The sequence below is a fragment of the Cydia pomonella genome, chromosome 4, assembly GCF_033807575.1.
Source record: "Cydia pomonella isolate Wapato2018A chromosome 4, ilCydPomo1, whole genome shotgun sequence".
NCBI classification, from domain to species: Eukaryota; Metazoa; Arthropoda; class Insecta; order Lepidoptera; family Tortricidae; genus Cydia; species Cydia pomonella.
The window spans coordinates 23,043,826-23,064,744 of NC_084706.1; the positions used below are offsets into that span (position 1 = coordinate 23,043,826).

General features: G+C 37.6%; 1 protein-coding gene across 1 annotated transcript in view; it reads left to right on the forward strand.

Moving 5' to 3' along the window:
* The window catches only part of LOC133517310 (SH3 and multiple ankyrin repeat domains protein 3), a 382,488-nt gene that overhangs the window by 68,997 nt on the left and 292,572 nt on the right, over window positions 1–20,919 (forward strand). The window lies entirely within an intron of this gene.

Sequence of the window (20,919 nt, forward strand, 5' to 3'; positions counted from 1 at the left end):
TCAATACACCTGCATGAAATAAGATCTTTTTCAAGCAAATGTGATGAAATAAATGTACGCTGCAGGCAGTTTCGCAGATAACTCAATATGCCAATACACAATTACCAGCTTTAAAAAAAATAGTTGTGGTTAGTCACAAAAAAATTTGATTGGCTAAAATGAAATTTTATACTTCAAACCTCTTGCGCGGCGTTACCATTTGTCAACATATGCGCTGTACAGTTCAGTCACACAATTCCCGTGGCGTAATTTTTGAGCTCTAGTTATAAGATTTGTATTTGTAAGTACTCCTATAGATATTCTAGTTTGTTATCGCTACCATATTTTACACTATTTTCGTCGTCTATTTGTCAAGTTTGGTTTATGAGAAGTTAATAAAATATAGCGTTCCATTAGTCCGGGAAGCCTGTGTCCGTGCTGTCACGCCACGTCGGCTTAGCTTTGACAACTCCATTACTGGCGCATTATTCTGGGATATAAAGCATATACAGCAAATGCTGGTGGCATTAATTGTTTTAGTGCTAATTTTATAATACTTCGATATTTTCATTGATTCCATACTTTTAAGGGTTTTTGGATTGATAAACGTTAACACTTTACAAATTTGTTTGAACGTACGAGGATGTTTAGCTTCAGGATGTACATCTTATTTGCATCTTTTACAATATAAACTTGCTACCATATTTTACACTGTTATCCTCGTCTAAGAATGTTAATATCTATATCTCGGTATAAAGCAAGTTAATCAACTATAGCATTCCCTTAGTCCGGGAAGCCCGTGTCCGAGCTGTCACGCCACATCGGCTTAGCCTTGACAACCCTATCACCGGCGCTTATTATACTGAGATACCTATAGCACAGAATAATTAATAGTACTACCGTACAGAAATGACACTTCCTACGAAACCGAAGTTTGATAGGGATTCAGGGTCAAATCATGCTGTCCCATTCTAATGTATGGCACTATTCCTTTAGGCTATTTAGGGTTGTCAAAATTCAGGTGATTATCTGTGCTCGTCCCTATGGACGTCAAGTTGTGCCAACCATACTAATTGCTCGGAGCAATGCTGAGCCGGGCGGAGCCGAGAATAACCGAAAGGAGGAGTGTCACCCCACTGCCCATAGGTTATAACGCGGAATTCTAGTTGAAGTTTTAAATTGTAAGTATTATATGCTCAGATATCTATCAGAAGCACTTTCTGATTTGAATATAAGAAAGGAATTGTGTGGCCTGTGTGAAGAAATGACAATCTTATATCGACAACCATCAACCCAAACGAAAGATTGTATCGAGATGAAAGATGCAATGAAAAGTGAGGTGGTACAGGTAATTTTTCACACCACAAAAATATATTTTTTTCCTATATTACATGCAAAGTAAGTTTTCTGAACTTAAGACGAAAGTAGGAACTTGAATAAAGGTCATAATGGCATTCGGCTATTTAAAAATAGTATTTTATGCAACAGTTGTATAAGAAGGGTCAAAAAAGGCGAGTGGCGTGAGTTACAATGTGAGCCGGAGCCGAAGGCGTAGGCGAACATTGTAAAGGAATACGCCACGAGAATTTTTTGACCTACTTATACAACGTTGCATACAATATTTTTCCTACGAGTCAACAAAAATAAATCTTAATTTAGGTAAACAAATTACAGCAAAAGTATATAGCCAAGACGCGCGAGCATACCTTGTTACGCGCCCGGCCCGCCCCGGGCCGCGGCCGGCCGGTCGGCGACACCTCCTCGTAACTCATGAGGCCCTGGTACTTGCTACTTGCTAAATTAATTTTATGGACAGTTTTTTCTCAATTTTGGCCACCGTAGCCTACGGAGCCTAACAAGCAACGCTAAGCGGTCTTCGTAGTCTATGGGTGTTACTATATTACGGGTGTCACATGCGTGTTTCTGACTTATGAAGTAATTATTTTTACTATGCAACCAAATGATTATTTTGTAAGTTGGCATCAATGCACTTAGTTTAAAACTGTATTCGTTTTGGTTTTGTTAGGTTGGTAGCCATTAATCGCAGTAACATTATAGCGTATAAAAGCACAAGAGCTTTTATGAGGAATAGACAATATAGACTTTTCTTGAAATCTTTTATGTATGTTCTTATATTCGTGTTAATGAATGCATAAATGACAGATAACAGTAGAGGAGTAGGAAAACAAATTAATTTGCAATTTAAGTAATTTTTGAATAAGTTGTTTTGGAATTTAGGACAAATAAACAATGGCATTTTGATATTAAGCTACAATGAAAGAAAAGTTTTTATCGCGATTTCCTTGTTGGTACGATAAATAATGTAGTTCAGTTCATCTCGCAGAATATATCGAAAGTTTAAAAAGAAAACCCGATTATGACTAATATTATAATTACTTACAAAAGAATTCACAATTTCACATGCTTATTACACAAAGCTAAGCGCCCGGATCGTGGTAGCCCGCCGGCGCGGCGTTGTAGCCCGATGGGCCCGCGCGGTAATAGCGGATAATACCGCTAATGGGGGTGTTGGAGAAATCATACACGAGCATAGGACGCATCGTTAAGACTGTGGTTTTGGTGGCAGCGTTGTAACCCGATGGCGAGTGGATGTGAAAGGGTAACCGTACGAGTACATGGCGCATTTAAGTTTAGGTTGAGGCCCTGTGGCCACATATAGTGGATTGTTAACCAAGGGTGGAAAGTGAACCATATCACCCGAGATATTTTGGCGCTCGAACGAAGTGAGAACGCCAATAGTGCGAGGGTGAGATAATTTTTTACAGTACATATGGGGCTACTTTATAGCACTAGTGCGAGAAGTAGCATATTATGTTACTGTGTCGAACATTTAAAGGGCCATATGTATTGTAAAACGTTGTACGATACATGTGCGAATAGGTAATTCGCAACTCGTGTCGATTTAAAACACTCCCTTCGGTCGTGTTTTAATTTATCGCCACTCGTTTCGAATTTCCTATTTTTCGCACTTGTATCGTAATGTACTATTTTACCCGAGTTAAACACTCTACTTTTCATTTCGACTATGAGGAAAGTCAAACACAAACAAGAAATGAGTTATGACTGCAGGAATTGGCGCCATTTACATTTTGATCGGACAAAAAATCTAAAACCATAGACAATCCGATCTTAAATTGGGTTGTGTCTTAAACGGCCTAAATGTATACGTGCCTTAAAAAAAGTGGAACCGAATGAATGAATGTAATGTAATGATAATATTTTAAACATTTATCTTGATTTATATTGATTTACTAACAAATATTTATGTTTATTTTATACATTTAAATATTAAATACAAGTACTATATTTTTTTTTAAATAATACTTAGTATGAAAATGCGGAAGCTAATATGTGAGCTTTTAACTGAATAATATGGCATATATGGCTGGTAGCCGTTGCTCGAAGTACAAATTTAAAAATAAATACTTTCCACCCTAGGGTGGGAAATGCAATTTTCCACCCTAGGGTGGAAAGGTGAACTTTCCGATTAGGAGAGATGAAAAACAATTTTGTGGACAGTAAAATTGTCGTAGAACACGGTTTCTCATAGGAATAACCTGCTGCAACAATCGTAGCAAATGACTTTCCCGCAAACTTCGGCAGGCCGTGCAATCTTGTGAAAAGGTGTGACATCTTTTCACCTGTATATAATTATTTTCTGATGAACCCCTTGCTGTTGTCACCTTTTTAAATGTTTAATTTAACTGAAATATCGTAATATTTTTCTTATTTAAATCCAATTACAGTCTCTTTAAGTAACTACGAGTAATGTGGAGAAGTTATGAATTATCAGAATTGTGTTTTTGAGTCAAGGAAATGAGGCTTAAAATCAGAATTATTAACATTGAAAACGCTCCACGTTTTAATGACTGCAGCCTTAACTCACACGTATTGTTATGAACGATCGAGGCATCAATTTGTGCGATAATCTATTTGCGATGGGAACAGGAAAGACCAATGTATTGAACCTTTGAACCAGACGTAGCAAATGCATGATTTTTACCAAAGAGTTGAAAGATAATAGGGAGGTGTCGCTGAGAAAAAACTGTGGTTTCACACATCATCATATACTTTACATATAAAAAAAAGCGGCCAAGTGCGAGTCGGACTCGCGCATGAAGGGTTCCGTACCATTTAAGACGTATTAAAAAAAAATCTACTTGCTAGATCTTGTTCAACATTTTACCACTTTGGAACTGTCTCTCGCGCAAACTATTCAGTTTAGAAAAAAATGATGTTAGGAACCTAAATATCATTTTTGAAGACCTATCCATAGATACCCCACACGTATGGGTTTGATGAAAAATTTTTTTTTTTAATTTATTGACGTATTAAAAAAAAACTATTCACTAGATCTCGTTCAAACCAATTTTCGGTGGAAGTTTGCATGGTAATGTATATCATATATTTTTTTTAGATTTTTCATTCTGTTATTTTAGAAGTTACAGGGGGGGGGGACACACATTTTTTCACTTTGGAAGTGTCTCTCGCGCAAACTATTCAGTTTAGAAAAAAATGATATTAGAAACCTAAATATCATTTTTGAAGACCTATCCATAGATACCCCACACGTATGGGTTTGATGAAAAAAAATTTTTTTTTTAAATTTTTATGACGTATTAAAAAAAAACTACTTACTAGATCTCGTTCGAACCAATTTTCGGTGGAAGTTTGCATGGCAATGTATATCATATATTTTTTTTAGATTTTTCATTCTGTTATTTTAGAAGTTACAGGGGGGGGGACACACATTTTTTCACTTTGGAAGTGTCTCTCGCGCAAACTATTCAGTTTAGAAAAAAATGATATTAGAAACCTAAATATCATTTTTGAAGACCTATCCATAGATACCCCACACGTATGGGTTTGATGAAAAATTTTTTTTTTTTTAATTTTTATGACGTATTAAAAAAAAACTACTTACTAGATCTCGTTCGAACCAATTTTCGGTGGAAGTTTGCATGGCAATGTATATCATATATTTTTTTTAGATTTTTCATTCTGTTATTTTAGAAGTTACGGGGGGGGGGACACACTTTTTACCACTTTGGAAGTGTCTCTCGCGCAAACTTTTCAGTTTAGAAAAAAATGATATTAGAAACCTCAATATCATTTTTAAAGACCTATCCATAGATACCCCACACGTATGAGTTTGATGAAAAAAGATTTTTTGAGTTTCAGTTCTAAGTATGGGGAACCCCCAAAATTTATTGTTTTTTTTCTATTTTTGTGTGAACATCATAATGCGGTTCATAGAATACATCTACTTACCAAGTTTGAACAGTATAGCTTTTATAGTTTCGGAAAAAAGTGGCTGTGACAGAATCGGACAGACAGACGGACATGACGAATCTATAAGGGTTCCGTTTTTTGCCATTTGGCTACGGAACCCTAAAAAACATATAGTAAACTTCGAAGATGAAGGATTAATTTTAAGGTTTTTAAATTAATTTAAAGGGGAGATTAATTTTTTATTACCTTCAAATATTTTTTATATTTTTTATTGTAAATTAAATTAAAATGTTTTGTAATGTCAAACAAACTCTTTCAAGAGATACCCCACTTGATCTAGTAATTAGATTTTGAAATTTTTGACTTTTTCACGAAGCAATGCAGTATGCAGCAATGTTGTCGCAATCAAAATATTACAGTTAAGAGGAGGCTAACGCAATTTTTTTAGTTTTAATGTTGAATTTTTACTCGTTTTAATCTGGGGCAAACGCCATGAAATAATTCACACCGATTTTCGAAGGCAGACTCCAAGCAAAATCTTAAAATGTTAAAGTGGACTCGATAGAAAAATATCACTAAAACATGTCTAATTTTCATTTATTTTCAATTAAATATCAGTAGGTATATTTTAGTATAAAATTGCTAGTGATATAGCCGAGGGAGATAACAAGCAAAATTATGTTTGTATTAAACATAAGTATGTTTTCAGAGTGATAAAAGGTAAAAACTCGCGCGATGGCCAAATCTTCCGTCGCATGTTGCGCGCGTCGCGCCATATATTTTGTTTCCTTCTAATGAGGGCTACCGTTTTTGTGCCCGTTGGCGCCACTGTAGATGTAGGTCCAGAAAAACAGATCTCAAAAATCTACAAGCTTTTACAAAAATCAATACTAATAAACTCATTTTAACGTCTAAATTTGCCGTTTTTTCAACCTGATTAATTTTGCATGTATTTTAGTTGGCGCTTTTTTTAAACCACTAACATTTATTAACTATATCTAATGTTTACCATGATTAATCAAAGATGCAAAAAGATTTTCCACTACTACGAGTATTAACTAAGGAGTAAGGAGTAAAAATTCGCGATAAAAAACTTGCAAACCCCAAAAATTATATTTGACATTTTGAGCTCGGCAGTGTACAACAGAATACCGGATGAAATAAAAAAGGATGCAGCTTCTGCGGTGGCCTTTAAGTTGAAATTGCGCAAGTGGCTTCTTAGCAATACATTCTATTCCATAGACGAATTCTTTGATCTGCCTAACATATAAATATTATTCATTTACTATAATCTAGTCACTTGTATAAAGCATAGATACTTAAATTAAATGTGTAATAATTAAATTGAATAAAATTAATTAATTACCTAATGATATGAAAACCATCATGCACATGACATGTAACTTGGCGCTATAAATAAATTATTTGTATTTGTATTTGAAAGACCTCCGTCTACACTAGCGCCCCTAGCGGCGAAATTAAACGCTGTAGCTCTCATTGCCTGGCGTTACGACTCCTCTTATGGCTCCTCTACACGATGGCCCAGCGTAGGCCAGTCCTAGGGGCGCATTTATGCGTTAGAGGGAGCAAGTGATATTGCTATCTCATTTCACCGCATAGCTGCGTCCCTTAGACTGGCCTACGCTAGGCCATCGTGTAGAGGAGCCCTAGAGGAACATTAATCCCTAGATAAGGCGAGGCTGTTGACTCGATTGCTCACTGCCATTTGTAGATTCGCAAAAACAGAACGCGCGGACAAGTTTTTCCAACATTGCCTTTTTGTGGAAGAAACTTTTTGCTCTACATAGCAATGTTTTATACAGGGTGATTCAGAAGACGTGAGCAAGATCAAGCCAACACACAGTAATTGTTCAACATTGTAGTTAAGAGCAAAGAGGACGATCGATTGTTTATATAAACGTAATCCTCATTTTCCTCCCTGGATATTGACATTATCGAAAATATTTTTACAGAATTTTATGTATTTTAGTCATTGATGTAAGTATAATTAACTGGATACACAATCAGCCGAATAAAATGGCCCCACTAAAGTAATGCTCGAACGGTTTGAGCATGAGTTTTGCTCCCAGTCTCATTTCGGCATATTTTTTTAAAAGTTTATTTAGGAAACAAACAGTCACATATTAATATGCATAAGCTTAAGTGATAACAAACAGACCTTATACTACACAGACCAAATAATACATAGTTAATTACAGATCGAAACAGGGAAGGTGTTAGGCATCTTCTTGTCTGTCACGCATACCTCTCAGCATATATTTTGACATATTTCTTTCGCATGGTCTTCGATTAATACGTCAATGACTTTAGTCGTAGCTATGCCCGACCGTTTGATTTTTTCGTTTTTATATTTATTATAAAAGTTAGGAGCGAAAAACAGGTTTCTAATAAATTTTTAAATGCTCATAACTTTGATTATATTGAAAAATTTGAAAAAAATCACACGGTTGGGCATAGCTATGATTGAAACATAGCAAATTTTGTAAAAATATTTCCAATTATGTTAATATCCAGAGAAATAAATGGGGCCTAGGTTTGTATGGAAAGGGCTTTCGTTTTAAGGTGCGGTGTGTTCTACCAGCAGTTTTTGAAAAATTGTAGCTCTTTTTAGGCCGTGGGGGCCCAGCGCGAATCACAAACATAGGTCTAAACTAAAAGGCCCCGTTAAAACTGTAGAACTATGTTAGCATAAAGCTATAAACACAAAAATTTCTTCTAAATATGCGTAATATTATTTTTGAGCCAACACATGGATTCCTTTTTTTCCTCACTGACAGACTGGGCAGACTGAGCGGAAGACCGTGCATGTACATACATACATACATACATACACACACACGTACGCACACGCACACACACACACACACACACGCGCGCGCGCACTCACACACATACACACACACACACACACACACACACACACACACACACACACACATACACATACATATATACATCCATAGCGTACATTAGGCTACGGAGACTGCTTACCATCAGGCGGGCCGTATGCTTGTTTGCCACCGACGTAGTATAAAAAAATGTCCGGGATATCATTGTTATTGAATTGCTTTTTTGAGTAATTTATGTATAAAAAAGGAATCAAAATAACATTACGCATATTTAGAAGCAATTTTCATGTCTCAGTGCTCATGAGCCGAGTTCACGTGAGCTCACACTTGAGTGAAGTATAACGCACGTGCAATTGTATGTACTTATATGTATTTATCCTTATTTGTTCATATATATGTATATATTTAGTGCACTTATAGTCATAAGGTATAATTAAACGTACTAAAGTATTTATTTATAAATTTTACTTCGCACAAAAGTTTTTTGTTTTGGTTTTTTGATTATTTCTCACTTCTAAGAAAGCTTCGTTGAAGAAGCTGTCGAAAGGGTGGGTGCATCTTGAAGCTTTTCTTTTTTGCCTTATGGTTGACTGGTAAAGAATGCCTAGTGGCATTAAGTCCGCCTTTTGTACTCTCTTTTTTGTGAAATAAAGTTTAAAATAAATAAATAAGTATATCTAAAGTCTAAATAGCTTTTTTGTTTTCAACACTTAAAAAAATCAAGATCAATCTCACTAACATTAATATTACTTAGTTCATTATTTACTGAATCCGAAAAGCGCTGGTGGCCTAGCTGTAAGCACTTGAGACTTGCAATCCGGAGGTCGCGGGTTCAAACCCCGGCTCGTACCAATGAGTTTTTCGGAACTTATGTACGAAATATCATTTGATATTCACCAGTCGCTTTTCGGTGAAGGAAAACATAGTGAGGTAACCGGACTAATCCCAACAAGGCCTAGTTTACCCCCTGGGTTACCTTCCAAAGGTCAGATGGCAGTCGCTTTCGTAAAAACTAGTGCCTACGCCGAATCTTGGGATTAGTTGTCATATTGACCCCAGGCTCCCATGACCCGTGGCAAAAATGCCGAAGATTTACTGCATCCAAAGAGAGCTAGCGACCCTGCTCACGTCTCCTGAATCAACCTGTACATATAACTGCTAAAGACGGCTTAGCCATTTAAGGACTTACAACCAGCCGAGTTCGATCGAGTCCGAGACGACACGTGCCCGGGACGCTTACGTAAAAGATAAAGCACACTGCGTCCGATTGGCACGTCGCTCCGAAGTTTGAGCGAGACACGTCGGAGCGACGTGTGAATCGGACGCAGTCTGCCATGCCCCTAAGTTACACCTACGTTATTTTCTGTCTTTCAGCATCACTCTATGTTAGTTTATATCTTTCTTCTTCTTTTATGTTACCTTTCGTGATTCTTCTTACTTGATGTCTCATCGGAAGATCAGCGCTGGAAGCCACCAGCAACATGCTGAGATGAGGCCATTTCGTGGCACTTTATATTTTCTGTTTGTAATATTATACAATTTGTTTTGTGTGTTTACGATTAAATTATTATATTACTAAGACAAGGATTCAGATTTAAAATTTTGTTACGGTTTTGATGTTATTTTGATATGACCTTGAATATCGCTCACGATGATTGGTGGAAAAATCCAAGGCTCGGAAACCGGTTAAATTTCCAAACCGTTATCATGCACTTGGCATAAAACCTTTTAATTTCGGTTTCCCTCGAAAAACCGTTTTTAAACGAAATTTTAAACCAGTTTTTATGAGAACAGTTCTTGTGAAATTAACCGGATTAGAACAATAAAAACCGGATTCTTCCTATGTCGGTGTCTAAGTTTACGTCGAATAAACCGGTTTTATTAGTTTACAATATAGTTCTTAAAACGTTCGCGTAGTGGGCCAGCGATGGTGCGTATGCATCTTCACGTAGTTCTCTCAACTATCGCACGGCCATCTCGCTAGTCCAGCGCTGGGCCGTCGTGCAGGGGAGCCAAAAGAAACAGATTCGCACCCCTGCTAAAGCGCTTCACGCATCTTACTTTGGAGTCCGCAGTAAGCTCTAGGTGTTTCCATGCCATTGAGTTATAGTTCAATGTTCCATGGAGGTAGGGGATATCCACGAAACGTACGTAACGTAACGTTTGATTTTACTCCCCTAAATTTTCATATCCTGGCTTAGATGTATATGAGAAAAATCAATTCTTAAGGAGTAAACTCCATGTAAAGTATAACTTTATACATCGTGTAACTCAATACGAGCGAATATTTAAAAGGGTGGTTAGTATACTTAAGAAGTATATTGAGATGAATTTTGCTTCGAAATACAATGCAAGTTATGAGCTTTTTAAACTAACGGTAAACGCTTGTTGGCAGTTACTATATAATATCGTATCTCGTAATGTCTGCAGTACTTTGCTGCTCGGTAAATTTTCAAAAATGAATTATGTAATTTATATCATAATTAAGTGTAACTTAATTAAAACTTCTTAATTAATGATTTCACGGATAAATTCAATATCTGGTTTAATTTATCGCGATATTTTTATTTATTTTTCATCATGCTTGTTTGAAAAAGATCTTATTTCATGCAGGTATTGAAGGACAAAGGCATGTAATGTTCCCGCGGGAGTTAGGGATTGTGAAGAAAAAATGTTTTTTTTAATTGTGTCTAATTCGTACGAACTAAGTAGGTATAAATGAGTTTACTTTTAAAATACTCACGTTTATAATTTATTTTTATTGTTTATCTTGATGAATATTTAACATGATTAATTTAATAGTAGTTTTAAATATTTTTACACAATCTTCAATTGTGGCTGAATGCCGGATAGTTCTGTGCCTTCGATGCCTTACCTAACCTAACCTGTCAAAGAATGACAATATGGCGGACGAATGTTTGAAACGCCATCTTATTTATTATTTCACTAACAATTTAGTTTTTTTCTTCGCAAGTGTAAAGAAAAACATTGTGTGTAATTCTGAGGGTAATAATATTGCATACTCGGGTCTTTAATGTACTCCAATCTGCGGCTATCGTGCATCTAAAGACCTGGTTTTCAAAATTTCACTTACCCCTTTATTGCACAATGTACTTATTGTCCGAACTCCAACCGTCATTACTCTTTCCATATTACAAGCAGTTACATCACAATTTACGCATCTCCATTTTCGCATAAACGCAGTATGAAATTACGTAATAATCAGCGACCACTAGGATCACGTTGCACCACAGACTACTTCCTAGGCTCCGCGTTAAAAAATAAAGATAAGATTTTTTTTTTTGCCATATATTAAATACAGTTACATCATCATTCGCTTGGCCTTATCCCATTCATTTGGGGTCGGCGCAGCATGTCTTTTTCTTCCAATTTTTTCTGTCACCCGTCATCTCATCAAATACAGGTACATAAGAAGAAAAACATAATAGAGAAAAAAAAATACAAATGATCAAAGGGCCATATTTGCCATATTAGGCAAATCCAGTCTTAGCGTGTGCTGGGCTGAGATGCCCGGCGCCGGTTTTCAGTCCGTCCCAGACTATATTTATTATGCTATTGCTATGCTCATGCTAATTTTAGTTTTAGAATGCTAATAATGCAGTCTGATCTTAAATCTTTTTCTTCCATGTGCTGTCCCAGCATTTGCCACGGCTCTTGGGAGCTTGGGGTCCGCTCGACAAATAATCCCCAGAATTGGCGTAGGCACTAGTTGCTTATTTTAATTGACATACCACACCAGTGACCATGGGAACATTTGGTGAGTTGTAACTTTATTGTAAATAACCGGCCAAGAGCATGTCGGGCCACGCTCAGTGTAGGGTTCCGTAGTTACTCTTCCGTCACAATAAGCTAAACTGGAGCTTAAAGTGTAGTAAATGGTACCTTTCACCCGAGTTAAACAAATAGGCAAATTTGCATAATCAGTACCTAATTAAAGTAAGTCTTTTTACTATGAAGGGAAAACTTTTTGCGATACCTCAAAAACAGCTTAACTGATCATGTCCGCTATAGTTTTCATTTAATGTCTTTCTTAAGCTCTACTTCCACGATTTTTTTCAAATTTTTTGGACCTATGGTTCAAAAGTTAGAGGGGGGGGGACACATTTTTTTTTTCTTTCGGAGCGATTATCTCCGAATATATTCACTTTATCAAAAAATGTTTCTTGAAAACCCCTATTAGTTTTGAAAGACCTTTCCAACGATACCCCACACTCTAGGGTTGAAGCAAAAAAAAAAATTCACCCCCACTTTACGTGTAGGGGAGGTACCCTAAAAAAAGTTAAATTTTTAGATTTTATTGTACGACTTTGTCGGCTTTATTGATTTATATATCCATGCCAAATTTCAGCTTTCTAGCACTAACGACCACGGAGCAAAGCCTCGGACAGACAGACAGACAGACAGACAGACAGACAGACAGACAGACAGACAGACAGACAGACAGACAGACGGACATGGCGAAACTATAAGGGTTCCGTTTTATGCCATTTGGCTACGGAACCCTAAAAAAAGGATAAGTTACAGCAGATTGAAAGTAGAAAAGCGAACATAAGTTCGCCCTATGAGGGATCTCTTCCAGTGAACCTTATTCCAGTTTTCTTGTATCATCTATTAAGCAAGTGATCCAGGTTTAACAGAATGGCTTACAACAGGTTAGGAACAAAATGAGATGTAATTTGAAGCTTCCGCGTTCCCCAGCAGGAAATGGATGTCCCGCTCGCACGATGGCATTACTGCTGCATCATCGGCAAGACAGCAATATGATTATGTGCGTGCGATAGAGATGGAAAATGGCGGGTCAATGTACAAAATTCTTCGTGCTTAACGTCCTTACTTTAAAACAACATTTAGGTATAATTAAACTAAAATGGCCTACAAGTACGGTCGCGCAAAGTTCGTTAAACGCACTTTTACTCAGCAATACTATTAGATAGAAAGGTGCTAACCTTTGCATACCTACAAACTCCTATGCTGAAAATGGTCTATGGAGACCTTCTCAAACTTTTAAGGGATTAACTGGCGGCCTGTCGGTTAGAACAAAAAATTGACAGTTCTGAAAAACTGACAGACCGATACCGTCCGGCGGACTGTTATTCAGTGGGCCCCTTTAAATTAAATACGATCGACATTTACAGATTTTGGAAATAATTTACAGTCAGCGACAAAATCGTCTATTTTTTACAATAAATTTACCTTTTTTTCGCCGCCTGCAGCAATGGTGTCGGCAGCAATGTCACGCAGCATTACTGCTGCAGTGGTATAGTTTGAATAAGAATAAGAACAATGAATTATTTATTTCAACACAAAAATAACAAATGTCACTAAATATATCAAAATAACAATTTAACAATTACGCGCTCGGCTCGGCATAAGCTTCATTACTAAAAGACCGTGCACACTGCTTTTCCGACCCCCCCTTGGTTTAGTGAAGGGTCCCCCCTTCACTGAACCACATTGTAGAAAATATTTTTTAATGAAAATACTAAGAGTAGATTGAATCCGAACGGTTTCTTTATCCGATACCATAAATACTATTGCATCATCTACGGACGGACCTTACGGGCACTACAAATGATGCTAGTTCAGTGGTGTCACTCGCGAATTCGAGCCAATTGTGCAGTCAAACGCAACTAGTTGCGACCAATCCCGCGCGTAATACGAACTCATCAACCAAACGCGTTGTGGTGTTAATGGCTCTGGGCCAGCGAGATGGCCATGCGATGGTTGAGAGCACGCACTATGGAGTGGGCCACGTGTAGATGCGTACGCATTATCGCTGGCCCACTACCTTTAATGTGCGGACGAACAACCGACACCGTGGTCATCCCATCGCCATCCCGCCGCGCCATAAGCCATCCGACATCACTACCCTCTCTACACGCTGGCCCATCTAAGTGGGCCAGTATGATGGCCCATCATATAGAGGAGCCATTACACTGCACGATTGGCTCAAATTCGTGTGCGTGACACCGCTGTACTGGCCCCATTCTTATTGCCTTCTTACATATACGACAATGAATGCATCTATACTGTACTCAATGAGACTTCAAGCGTTTCTCTATTTGAATAGAAATGCCCTTCTGTGTATCTAAGTTTATATTATCTATAAATGGATATAAGGCTTCATCAATACTAATTGGGAGATACTTAGAAATGTCTTAATTGGGCCTGTGTACTAATATGGACGTACGTTCCTAATAACGTTTCACAGCATGACAGCAGTGGTTGGTTAGTTTTTAATTTGCTGCCGAGGTCTTGAGGGACTACAGTAGATAAGGGGTTTTTCAAAAAAGGAGTGTAGGTAGATATACTGTACAGTCGGATGATTCAGAAATAAAAGTTTTTTTTAACTCTCACCCCATCATTCTACCTACTAAAAGTAGTAAATTAGTAATTAATTCGAAAATATTGGATTAACATTTAAGGGTCGCCAGGTCGCTACCACCAGTACCACCTGCCAACTTTAACAATTTTTCTACAATTACGTTCTTACAGCGATATGGTTTGGTTTTAGTATGTCCCATGACAATATGTATCTATTTATAGTAGTTTATGTGTAGTGTGTTTGTTTGTTTGCCTGTGTGCTACTAACAAAAACTAACCCTAACATAGCCGCCGCCATACAATCTTAGTTATGCTCTCATTTTAAAACGACATTATGAAATAACATGATATTTGACATAAACGATGACACGAACTCTACATCCATCATACTAGCCCACTAAGATGGACCCACGTGTAGAGAAGGTAGTGGTGTGGCACGGCGGGATGGCGATGGGATGGCCGTGGTGACGGTTTTTCGTCCGCACATCAATAATCGGCCAGCCATGATGCGTGTGTCTACACGTGGCCCATTCCATAGAGCGTGCTCTCAACCATTGCATGGCCATCTCGCTGGTCCAGCGCTGGGCCATCGTGTAGAGGATATGTCTATTACAAGTTTCCGTTGCTAGAATTGTAATGCAAAGAAATTAGAACGTAAAACTTCTTCTCGCTCTATTATCAGACAGATATAAAGTATTTTAGGTAAATGTTCATGCCAAGTTTCATGTCATTTAAGCAATATTCAAAATGAGAGCTTAAGATGAAAGGGGACGATCGCCCCGAAACCGCCTTTCCATACAAACTTATTCCCCATTTTCTCTCTGGATTTGGACATTTTTAAAAATATTTTTACACAATTTGATGTGTTTTGATCATAGCTATGCCCATTAATTTTTATTAAATATAATAATAATTAGGGGCATTTAAAATGTGTATGAAACCTGTTTTTCGCTACTAACTTTTATTAAAATTAAAAAACGACTGTCAATATCCAGGGAGAAAATGAGGACTAAGAGTACGGAGAATCGATCGTCCCCTTTCCTCTTAACATTATATGGGAGCGGCGTTTTTGGATGCGTATTCGTGTGACTTTTAAGAAGCATTGTCAATTGATGACCTGTCTGGCCTAATGTGACTGCCTATGAAGCCGATGGTCCTGGGATCGAATCCAGGTAAGATTTATTTGTGTGATGAACACAGATATTTGTTCCCGAGTCATGAGTGTTTTCTATGTATATAAGTATGTATTTATCTATATACGTATGTAGATCATCGCTTAGTACCCATAGTACAAGCTTTGCTTATTTTTGGGGCTAGGTCGATCTGTTATATATATATATATATATATATATATTTTAACGTGGAGATTAACTTTTTAGAGTATTTATTTTGGTCATGCCAATTAAATCGTCATTATAAAAAAAAACATTCCCTTTTATAGGATAATAATAATAAACTTTATAGCTTTGGTATTGGGTCGACAATAAAATAGCTATTTTGCCGTTTTATTACGTTTTCCAATTTAATGGCCGCTATTAATTATATCTGGTAATAAATTACTTCATTATCTGCCAGGTATTAACAGGTTACTTAAATCAGGAATATTTGTAAAGTCTACAGACATTAATTGTATTTACTCTGGTGCGAATATTGAAGTTAGGTTAGGTTAACATGGTCATTTACATTTTAGCAAAGAGAATTTGAGATGGAGGTGGATTGTCAAAAAAACTTTGTAGTCTGCCATCTTTCGACACATGATTAAAACTTTTAGAACGCCCTTTGACTTCTATCCTTATTATTTTTCTTAGTCCAACAATATGTATTGTTGGAATTGGCTTGGGACTCTAATGATTCAGTAGTTGCCTAAAATCAAAGAGAATAATGAGAACATGTCTGATTCTCATTTGTTTTCAAAAAGTTCGGCAGTTTTTGGCCGAAACCGAACCTATAAAGGCTTTAAATAGCTAAGGATTAAAATAGATACTAAAATAGGTTGTCCAAAGCTTTATCAGTGAAATGAATGCGTGTAATAGCGCACCGTGGTGATATGTAGCCGATAATGAAGCTGTTCTTACTGCGATTTATATTGCCTTGCGTAATGCTAGAGAAATATAGAATAAGGGCGAGTACACAGTCCAGAGTACGCTCAAACTTAAAATTAAACTGAAAAAGTTGTCATACTAAAGAAAGCGTCAAAGCCCTCCAGCGGCGGAGGCCAGATTCGAACTGGCCCTGGCCCTAATCTAACGTCCTTGACCTCTACGCTACCCCGTCGGTATCTGTCCCAATTTCTCGAGTATCTGTAATCTTAGAAAGACTAGGCATTTTTGACCATCTATCTCTTAGTGTGTGCCTGAGTGGACGCTCAAAGCGGAGCGTTCGGCGGGGCGTGCAGCGAGGCGTCGGGCTCACTAGTGATGTGAGCAGCGTGCACTAAGGCTGCTCCTATTACGTTTGCATTTGTTTCACATGCACGCCACACGCCCCGCTCCGCTGCACGCCCAACTCGAGCGTCTACTCGGGCGTTACACAGGGCGAATAGTACGTATTTTGTCTGTACGTTTCTCTAAGATCAAGTACGCCATAATAAATGTATGGCGAACTTGATCTTAGAAATCGGACAGGATATACCTCCTATATGAATTCCTTACAAAATTATTATAAAGCGAGAAGTTTTTTTTTTTGGTATATGACATCTATTTTAATTTATAATTAATAAAATAATTTATTTTTTCTTAAAGTTGTAAATAAAATTACCTAACGCAACTCACAAACATTAAAACCTTTTTTACATGATAACATATATTACAAATACCTAGTATAACTTAGATTTACCATGTAAAGTTTCACTGTTGCAAACTATATTGGAATCGGAAGTTTAGATGGTAAATACCTTAATAGAAGTTTTACTAAAAATGCAGTATTTGTTAAAAAACAAATTTAAGATACTAAAATGAAATTCAGCATTTCCATCATATAAAAGTAAAATACAGTATATAGTTTACATCAATTGACCGATGGACAGTTTAGAGTTGCTGTTTGTATCTTTAAAATATAAAATATTGTGTACACGCCACTATATTACCTTAAAAGTGTAAACTGCTGCGAATGGCGTGATAATTTAACTTAAATAATACGTTTACTTATAATTAATTGAGATAAATGTAACGCATTTCGACGATCACTATCGCTGTTACAAACTGGGGCATTCGGCTCAGAACAAAACTCGAGGCTGTTAGCTTCATGTAGGACATTTTGACCTTTTGAACGCTTTATGTCATAAACACAAACGTCACTCAAACGCCAAGCTGCCGGGCGCAAGGGAGCTAATGTATACCTGACTTGAAAGTGTGAAGGTTACTTTGACAGCGTCCGCCGTAACACCTATAGTTGTCCTTGGCACTAGTAACGACGACTTTAGGTGTTCTTGGCGTTCAAAAGGTAAATAACAAAACTCCTATGAGGCACAGGCATATTAAATATATTAAACATGGTCACTCACGTATTTAGGCGACGATTGCTAGACACGTTTCGGAGTACGCATTGGTGAACCGACAAAGACAAACATTTGTAACTGTCGCATTTGTTGCATTTGTTGTTATATGCTTAAAATACGAGAGTGACCCAGTTTAATACATTTTAATATGTGGGCATAATATATTTAAAGTATTCGCCAAATCTCACGAGAATGGATTAAGAATTGCGACCTGTAGAGGAGGACATCCGGACATACGAAAGTTTTTCTTCAATTAGGACCGAAAGAGCTCGTAATATTGAAAAAAAAAAATTAATGTGAAAATGGAAATGATTTCTTTCATAAATTTTGAGTACACAAGGTTTGGTGCGGTTGGGTCTTCCTAGTAGGTAAGAAATACCTGTGTCAGGAAGTCCCGCTCCTCCATAATAAACAGTGGTTGTGTGTAACTATTTATTTATTTAATTACTTATGTATAACTTAAAAAGTGTGTGTGTGTGTGTGTGTGTGTGTGTGTGTGTGTGTGTGTGTGTGTGTGTGTGTGTGTGTGTGTGTGTGTGTGCGTGCGTGCGTGCGTGCGTGCGTGTGTGTGCGCGTGCGTGTGTGCGTGTGTGTGTGTGTGTGTGTGTTTTTACCTAACGTTACAATTTAATTTTATGTTATGTACAGTGGCGGCAACAACGACTCTGCCACAGTAATGCAGATGCAGCTGACATCCGAACATCACCTTAACCAGTACAGTTACAAAAAGAGACAATGTTTTCCCACTTCTAAATATATTCCATTCTCCGTGATTTTTTAGTATATTGACACAATGAAAAACTAGGTTTATAGATTTCCCTTTTTTTTCGAAATTTGCAATACAAAAAAAATCTTTCTTTTTTTTTTGATAAAACTACAAACCTAAAATATATTATGCTAAAGCGATCGACATGAAAATCAAAGTGATTTGTTAAGATTAAGTTAGTGTAAACCGTTTTCTCCCGAAATAGAATTTCATAGAAAAGTACCGTTAATATCGTTAGGATCGCAAAGCCATTCTTCCTATAGATATACAAACGTACAGTTCGTGTCCTCCACGATGACGCGCAGATTTGTCAAATCTAACCTTTAATAACATGACAATAAGAGTCAAGTCATGCGTCTTCGTGAATGACACGATCTATAGGTACTTACTCACATATTCTGATTACATAACGATGACATAGTTCATAGTAATAGTAATCTATTACTTCATAGTTAATGGCAGAATAATAAAAATCATTATTATAGTTAAGCATCGCGTGGTCGGTCGGCAAAATAAGTGTTTCATAATCATAACTGATTACTGTACACACAGTTAAGTGCAAATAAATTGCTGCGATAATTTGTTCGTGATATTGTTGTATTTATGAACCTGCACTACGACCAGGGGCCCATTTCTTGAACGGTATTAGACTAATATTATTTATCCACGAACTGTCAAATCGTATGGGTTTGGGTTACCATGGCAACACACTAATAATATTAGACTAATGACGTTTTAGAAATGGGCCCCAGCAGCAAATAATCTAACAGGGCGTAGTATTCAAAGTTATTTGAACACTTTCTTAGGATAAGGCCTGAGTGGACGCTAGAGTTTGGCGTGTAGCGGGGCGGGCCGTGCAGCGTGTATGTTAAAGAAATGCAAACGTATAGGCCTTAGTGCACGCTGCCACAAAGTAAATAGCGGCGACGCGCACCGGAGTAGAGTCCGCTCAGTGCAAAGTGCCATTTTCGCCGCACGCACACAGACGTGACATTTACGCACACAGACGTTACATTTACAGGCGTTCTCGGGCACTCTCGGGCAGAGCTTAGTCGGGCTGTGCGCGCGTTGCTCACTTGACGTCCCCGCTGCTACGTAGGTACCTACTGTCATGTACGTCAAAATGCAGTCTCTAAGGAATGTCAAACATGATAAGATGTATCTATAAACGAATCGATGTATGTATGTCTGTAAACTTATTACCTTTTTAAATTTCGAAATGAATACAGAAGCAACCCTAGTGAGTCGGGCAAGTTTAGGTATGTATTTTCCAGAATGGCGAGAACGGACCTTCTGTTTATTTTTTATTTTGTGACGCTGCTCACATCGCTTGCAAGCCCGACGCCACGCTGCACGCCCCGCCGAACGCTCCGCTTCAAGCGTCCACTCAGGCCTTACATTAAAGGTGACTTTCGGATTCAACCTGCTGCAGCATTACATAGTGCTGCAGTTGTGCAACGCGCTAACTATTTACGCACCAAGGAAAGAAAACGAATAGTATTTTATACAATCGTGATATAATAGAGAAGCTTGATTATATTATTATTGTATACAATACTTTTTCTACGAGTCGTCTAAATTAATACTTTTTTCACTATAAAACCTACACACTTAATGAAAATTGGTAAATCTCAGTAGACAAAAATGCAGTACAAAAGACATAAACGCGCGAGCACCCGCCCGCTCGTCCCCTGATTAGTTTTTTATGAGAATGCGGCGGCACGTGATTGGTATTTTTTTTATTATAGTTGACTACAGCGTATCAAAATGAATATTAAACTTGAGTTGGGAGCCCATTGATGAAAAGTACGCAATTATAGTTTGATATACGAAATCTTGATTCAACCATGACAGTTGACGAGTAGGAAGCGCTGGTGACGTAGGGATAAGAGCGTGCGACTTGCAATCCGGAGGCCGCAGTTTCAAACCCCGGCTCGTACCAATGAGTTTTCGGAACTTATGTATGAAATATCATTTGATATTTATCAGTCGCTTTTCGGTGAAGGAAAACATCGTGAGGAAACCAGACTAATCCCAACAAGACCTAGTTTACCATCTGGGTTGGAAGGTCAGATGGCAGTCGCTTTCGTAAAAACTAGTGCCTACGCCTAATCTTGGGATTAGTATAGTGTCCGCTTGAACCCCAAGCACCCATGAGCCGTGGCCAAATGCCGGGACAATGCGAGGAAGAAGACAGTCGACGAGATGGA